Source organism: Carya illinoinensis, chromosome 8 (genome assembly GCF_018687715.1).
Source record: "Carya illinoinensis cultivar Pawnee chromosome 8, C.illinoinensisPawnee_v1, whole genome shotgun sequence".
Classification (NCBI taxonomy): Eukaryota; Viridiplantae; Streptophyta; class Magnoliopsida; order Fagales; family Juglandaceae; genus Carya; species Carya illinoinensis.
In genome coordinates this window covers 26,099,459-26,106,308 of record NC_056759.1, presented here as the reverse complement: position 1 = coordinate 26,106,308, position 6,850 = coordinate 26,099,459, and the positions used below count along the sequence as shown (strand labels likewise).

The following is a 6,850-nucleotide window of genomic DNA, read 5'->3' as shown; positions in this document are numbered from 1 at the left end:
TTTTGGCTGGGGGAAAGAACTTTGCTAGAAACTTTTTAGCCAAATCTTCCCATGTAGTTATGGTTAACAGTGGAAGTGAGTTTAACCATGTCTTTGCTTTGTCTCTGAGGGAGAATGGAAAGAGTCTCAATCTAATAGTATCATCAGAAACCCCGTTATATTTAGAAGTATCACATAACTCCAGAAAATTAGTTATGTGGGCATTTGGATCATCATGTGGCATGCCGCTGAATTGCACCGTTGAAGCCACCATTTGAAGAATAGCTGGCTTTATCTCATATTAAATTAAATTAAATCAAAAACTGAAAAATTGACCAAACACTTGAAAAGAAGAAGATTTTACCCAAGAAGAAAACACTGCATCCAACTCACCTAACCAATCCAATCCAAAATCCTAACTATACAATCAATCAATTATCATCCTATTTGAAGGTGAAATATTCTAACTTATCTAAGACAATATCTCGAGTGAAATTAGAATGACTCAACATTCGATAACCCACGATATGTCTATGCAAATTTAAAACCATTTGAGCACATTAAGATTAATAATATTTCACATAAAAGGTGCACAAATCACATTGGTACATTCCTGTCTTTCGTTCAATTCATGGCATACATCATATGAAGCTAAACTACATGCATCATCTCTTTAATTAACATGCACAACAAATCATTCAACTATTGGCCAAATAATTGAACGCATTAAACTCAACAATTTATACTAAAACGGAATGATAAAATTATGATCACAATGAAATAAGATTCGGGATTGTCATTGAGAGGCTACATCGTAACCTTAACAGTAGAAATTCGTTCATAATCTAATCAAAACAAACCATAATAATTTTGAAATTCATAATGAGAATTATAAAAAGAGAAGATTAAAGAGTGAAGAAGGAAACTCTATGTAGATCGAGAATCTCTATTGTTGATGAACTCCAATCCTGCAGATTTTCAACCTCCTGCTTGAAGCACCGTTTCCTCCTTGAAGATGTTTGTTCTCGGCTCTGCTGATACATGAAAGTTGTTGGGTTTTCTCTTGGCTTTCTGTAGACATAGAAACTACCCTTATTGGAGTTGTCTAGAAAAAGTTAACCTCCAAATATCGAAGGGTATTTTAGGAATTTTGAGAAATGAACGTTTCCTATTGTTTTGTGTCTTCTAGTTTTGACAGAAATCTACTCCTTATGTGCACTCGAGTATCTCAGGTGACTGCTTTCGTCTGTGTTTAATCATTTTCGTTTCAATATATATTCTGCAGTGTTTATCTTACTCCAATTCATACCTGTATAGCATACGTCATCGAACATTCATTTGCTGAACATTGAGGACAATGTTACATGTAGTTGGGGAGAGGGTTTTCTGTTGAAAATGTGTTAGTTTATAAAATAAAAATAAACAAATAAACAAAAAAAAAAAATTGTTGTGATGTGCATTGAAACACAAATAATTAACACACACTTCTTCTGGCATTTTTGTGAAATTTGAGCACCTTGGTGAAGTAATTGAGCAGAATTATTTTGTGAAGATTTATCTTCAATCCTAAGCATAGAGCGTGACTTGTGATGCATCATATTTTATTGAAGAGTGACTTGAAACACCGGGATGCGATATTTATTGAGATAAGAATTAGTATGATTTATATAGAATGAAGGGCAAGTTTTGAAAGAACATTTTGCACATACTTACACTTGTAGTGTTCCTCATTAATGTTCATTGATTTAAAACAGGAAAAGTAAATTGTAGGACTACCGAGCCTTATATGGGAAAAAAAAAAAAGATAACAAAGACGAATAAATTGAAAAAAAGGAAAAGAAAAAAAAAGAAATAAAAAGAAAAAGAAGATGAAAGAGTGTTAGTTTTCTTGAAATAGTTACCCAAAACTTTGAGGGTTGAGTGTTCAACATTTAAATAGAGTTGGCATGAAAACTGCTAGTATCTTGGGTTTTGAGGTAATTAGAATCAATAATGATTAATCTTAAGGTTGAAAAATCCTATGATAAATCATGCTTATTAACGAGAAACACACAGTGGTTTAACCAAACACATATCCAAATTCTAAGACATTTGCCCCAATTCTATGTGAACAATTGTTGAGACTTTCCTTACGGATACAACTCTTGGTGTTGAGTTGTCACGAATCGACTTTTGTGAGAATTCAGAATTATGTTTGATTGCTTTTGTTTGGATTTCGAGCTTTATGCAATATTCATCTCAATTAATTTTTACTATTTTACCCAAAGATTAGCAAAACGCTAGTTGGGGGATGTGATTGAGCTGAAATATTGCATATTTCATATATCTAAAACCAATACATTTTAATTAATTCATGACATTATTATTGGTTTTAGATGAAAAAATAGTTAATAAGTATAAATACGAGTTGTGATCTTTAATTAATTAATACTATAGTTATGCTTAATTTTATAACCTGTGATTGAATTGGACAATATTTCCTCACATACACTATATTTTTTATATTAAAATCTTCCTTTTCATTTATTTTTAATTTTCTACTTTATCATTTCTTTTCTTTATTTTGTTTTATTGGAGATAGCATGGGAGCAAGTGGCACCTGACACGCAGCATTTTCTACAGGAAAGAGGGAGTTGTGGCTAGTTGGTTTCCAAAAAAATGCAAGGAAAATATTGTTCTTTAGCTACGGACGGAAGAAGGCAGCATAAACTAGAAAAAAGATAAGGCTGGACACTTAGAAAGAACAGACGAAAGCTGAAGAAAAAAAAGGCTTGGAGGAAAAACACCAAAAAGGGATAGGTAAAAGAGAAGGCAGTGGCGTGAGATGAGGTTTTTACGGAAAGCTGCTGAAGAGAGGAGCTTTGGACTTTTGTGTTTTTGAGAGAGAGTTTTGGAGGGAACTACTAGGGTTCATGCCAGGAACCAAGGTTGATGGGGAGGACTGAGAGAAAAAAGAAAAAGGCATGCGGCACTTTTTATAGGGTGAGCAGCACACTTAGAAAGAAGGAAAAAAGGGGAGACGCTGTCGAAAAGAAAAGAGAAAATAGGGCAGCAGTTTTTCGGCCGGGTGACTGCAAGGCAAGAGGTTTTGGAAAGAGAGGGTAACGAAAATGAAAAAAAATAAGAGAAAAAAATGAAAAAATAAGTCAGGGGGCGGAATAGAAAACGAAAAATAAAAAATAAAAATAAAAGAGAAAAACAAAGCTGGACCGGAATAGAGAAAAAGGAGAGGTTTGGCGGACAGAGCTTTGCTTAGGGCTCAGAGAAAAGGACGTAGCAGGGATAATTAATGGGAGGAAGTAGTTGGGAGAAACACGCTGTAAGGTGGTCTGGGTTCGTTTCGGAACGGAAGACGGGCTGAAACAGGGGAGGACGACTGGAGCTTCCTTGCTTTTTGGAAAGAGGAAACGCATCCAACGCAGCAAGAGCTTGGCTGGGGGCTTTCGTCCTAAGCTACTTCCTGGACAGAACACGCAATGGAGGGCTTTGGTTCTTCGTGAGAGGAGCATTTTTTATTTGAGCTGCTGGGGAGTTTTTCGTTTGAAGGGAAGGGAAGTCACACAATAGCTTTAGGAACTGACGATGAAACTGGAGGGGATTTTACTCTATTTTTTAGAGGGAAAAATAGGGACTTACGGGGAGAGAGGCTTACGAAAAGAAAAAGAGAAAAGGGACTCCCAAGGAGGAGGCCAAACGAAGCACTGAGAGTTTTTCGTGCTGAGAGTGACGGATGGGCATGGGAGATCATTTTTTTTTTTTCCTTTTCTTTCATGGGGTTCGCGGAGGTGTTTGGCTGGGGGTTGTGAGAGCTAAAACGTGAGAACGTTGAACTAAGGAGACGAAGGATTTTCGAACTGACTTCGAGGATTTTTCTTGGGATCTATCTTCTCTCCACTTTTACTTTTTTGTGGATGTTTTCTTATATTTTATTTTAGTTTTATCATGGATAATATTTTTGTAATTTTCATAGCTCTTGTAATGAACATGATCGGCTAAATTTTCGTACTAAGATTAGAGGTGAAGTTTAATGATTTAAACATTGTTTGCAGATCATCATTAAAATTTATATTGTGAATTTGATCGATTGAATAGTTTTATTATTATATATTTTGATTATCTATATATTTATCCTGATTCATTGTGATTTTGAATACAATGAATGCTTAAAAAAATCTATGTGATATTTAAATGAGTTTGTGAATGTTTTATCCATCAATCGTTCAAGTTTAATCATTAGTGACTATTTTTCTTGACGTTAAATGTTAAATCTTCCAATTAAACGGAATCATTATTCTAGTTCAATTGAAGTAAATCGATCGAAAACAATATTCTAAATTATTAGATAGATCCTCGAAACCTTAGTCGTTCTCCATATCGATTTATTTTATCATTTTAGTTCTATTTTGTTACTTTAAAAATCTTCATCTCAGTAATTTTTTGTCTACTTGATTGCACGTTCATTTTAGTAATTTATTTTCTTTGTTAGAGTTTATTTTCTTCATCACATAAGTCAATACCTATGGATTCAACCCTGTTAGGTACTACAACACCGGTATACTTATAGGTAAAACTGCACTAAACTTTTAGTTCACTAGTTTGACTCAAAATTTAGGTGCAACAAATTTTTGGCGCCGTGGGGATTGCAATGTATGATAAGATTTTTTTTTTTTTTGAAGGAAAGAAAAAAAAATTAATAATAATCTTTTGCTAACTTCCTCATATATATATATATATATATATATATATATTTGCAAGGACGATTTTTGTTATTTTAACGGGAAAGGAATCGAGTAGCATTGCCTTCATATTCATATCATTTGGTAATCTTGTTCCATTCTTTTTTATTTTCTTGCTTGCTTTGCATTTAGTTTTAGAATAGAAGACTTTAGGTGGTGCATGCATTAATTAATTTTAAGACTTGTCCATATCTTTTAATCTTCTTGAATGTGCTTGAACCTCTATGTTGAATGATCTCGTGGCAACGTGATCAAACTGGTAAATTGAGAAAAAAAAGAAATTGTTTTAAAAGAATTGGTGAATAAGTTGTTTGGTAATTCTAAAAATCATTCTGACACCATGACTGACAATCATAGCATTCATAACGAACTCGAAAATGAGGAAGCTCAAAATAATCCATCAATGAGAACCTTGCGTGAGTATTTGCAGCCAACAAGGATGAGTACTCCATCTTGCATGATTTTTCCTACGAATATAGAGAATTTTGATTTAAAACCGGGAGTAATTCAATTACTTCCCAAGTTTCATGGCTTAGACTCATAAAGTTCATACTTGCATTTAAAAAAAATTGAAAAGGTTTGTGCAACTTTATAAAACCAAACTGTCAATAATGATGTTGTTAGATTAAAGTTGTTCTCATTCTCTTTGAAAGAAAAATCTAAAAATTGGCTGAATTTCTTGATACCAAGATTTATTGGCACATGGCACGAAATGCAAAAAAAAAAAATTGAAAATTTTTTTTCCTACTCACAGGACCAACACTCTTTGCAGAAACATTATTAATTTTTCTCAAAAAGAAAATGAAACATTCTTTTAGTGTTTGGAGCGTTTTAAAGAATTATTACTAACTTGCCCACATCATGGCTATGAAGCTTGGCGCATTATTAGTTTTTTCTATGAAGGTTTAATATCTCAAATGATATGTAATGGTGAATTTTTAAATAACGATCCTGATGATGCTTGGGACTATTTTGACCAATTAGCTGAAAATGCCCAATCTTGAGACAACACAGATTGTTCTGATCGGTCAAATAAGCTCAAGCTCAATGCCATGTTTTAAGAGGATATATATGTTCTTAAAGAAAATGATAATGTGAATACTAGGATAACAAATTTGACAAGAAAAGTCGAGGCCATGGAACTTAGGAAGGTAAATTCAGCTAAGGCCATTGAAAAAGAAGAAGAGAATTGTGGTATGTGTGAGATTAGTGAACACCTAACTTAGGATTGTCCAACAATCTCCGCTTTTAAAGAGGTGTTGTACGAACAAGCAAATGCCATGAATTCTATAGAAGACCATTTTCTTCCCCTTATTCGGAAACATATAATCCTGGATGGAGAAATCACCCCATCTTTAGTTGGAAGAACGAGTCCAATTCAAATCAAAATCCTTAAAGGCCTTCTCCTTCTACGCCTTATGTGCCTCCCCATAAGAAAACCCTTGAGGAGACATTACAAACTTTTATGCAAGGGCAAACCAATATTAACACTAGTGATTATTTTTCTTGACCTTAAATGTTAAATCTTCCAATTAAACGGAATCATTATTATATTTTAATTGAAATAAATTGATCGAAAATAATATTCTAAATTATTAGATAGATCCTCGAAACCTTAGTCTTTCTTCACATCGATTTATTTTATCATTTTAGTTCTATTCTGATACTTTAAAAATCATAATCTCAGTAATTTTCTTGTCTACTTGATTGCACGTTCATTTTAGTAATTTATTTTCTTTGTTGGAGTTTATTTTCTTCATCACATAAGTCAATTCTTGTGGATTCAAACTTGTTAAGTACTACAACACCTGTATACTTGCAGGTAAAACTGCACTAAACTTTTGGTTTATTAGTTTGAGTCAAATTTTAGGTGTAACATAATGACATGGCATGGCATGGTATGGTATGGCATGATATGGCATATGGGACAACATAAGAACCTAAAACTGTAGTTCTCTTACCCATTACACATACACAATAAACTTGTGATGACCCGCTTTTAAGTGTATTTTCGCTGAAATAATTGTTTTTATTTTAATTAATATATCAGATATTTTATTTTATTTTAGCTGCGGTTTTAAAGTCGGTTTTTAATTTATTTTAATTTATTTGAGGTTGTGTTTTATTTCTTTTAG

At 33.1% G+C, this 6,850-nt stretch overlaps 1 non-coding gene across 1 annotated transcript; it reads right to left on the bottom strand.

The window, feature by feature from the left end:
- Window positions 1–5,481: 5,481 nt before the first annotated feature.
- Window positions 5,482–5,583, bottom strand: LOC122274865. Its single transcript, XR_006228405.1, has one exon. It is a non-coding gene; the product is annotated as a small nucleolar RNA R71 (small nucleolar RNA).
- Between the last annotated feature and the right edge of the window lie 1,267 nt (window positions 5,584–6,850).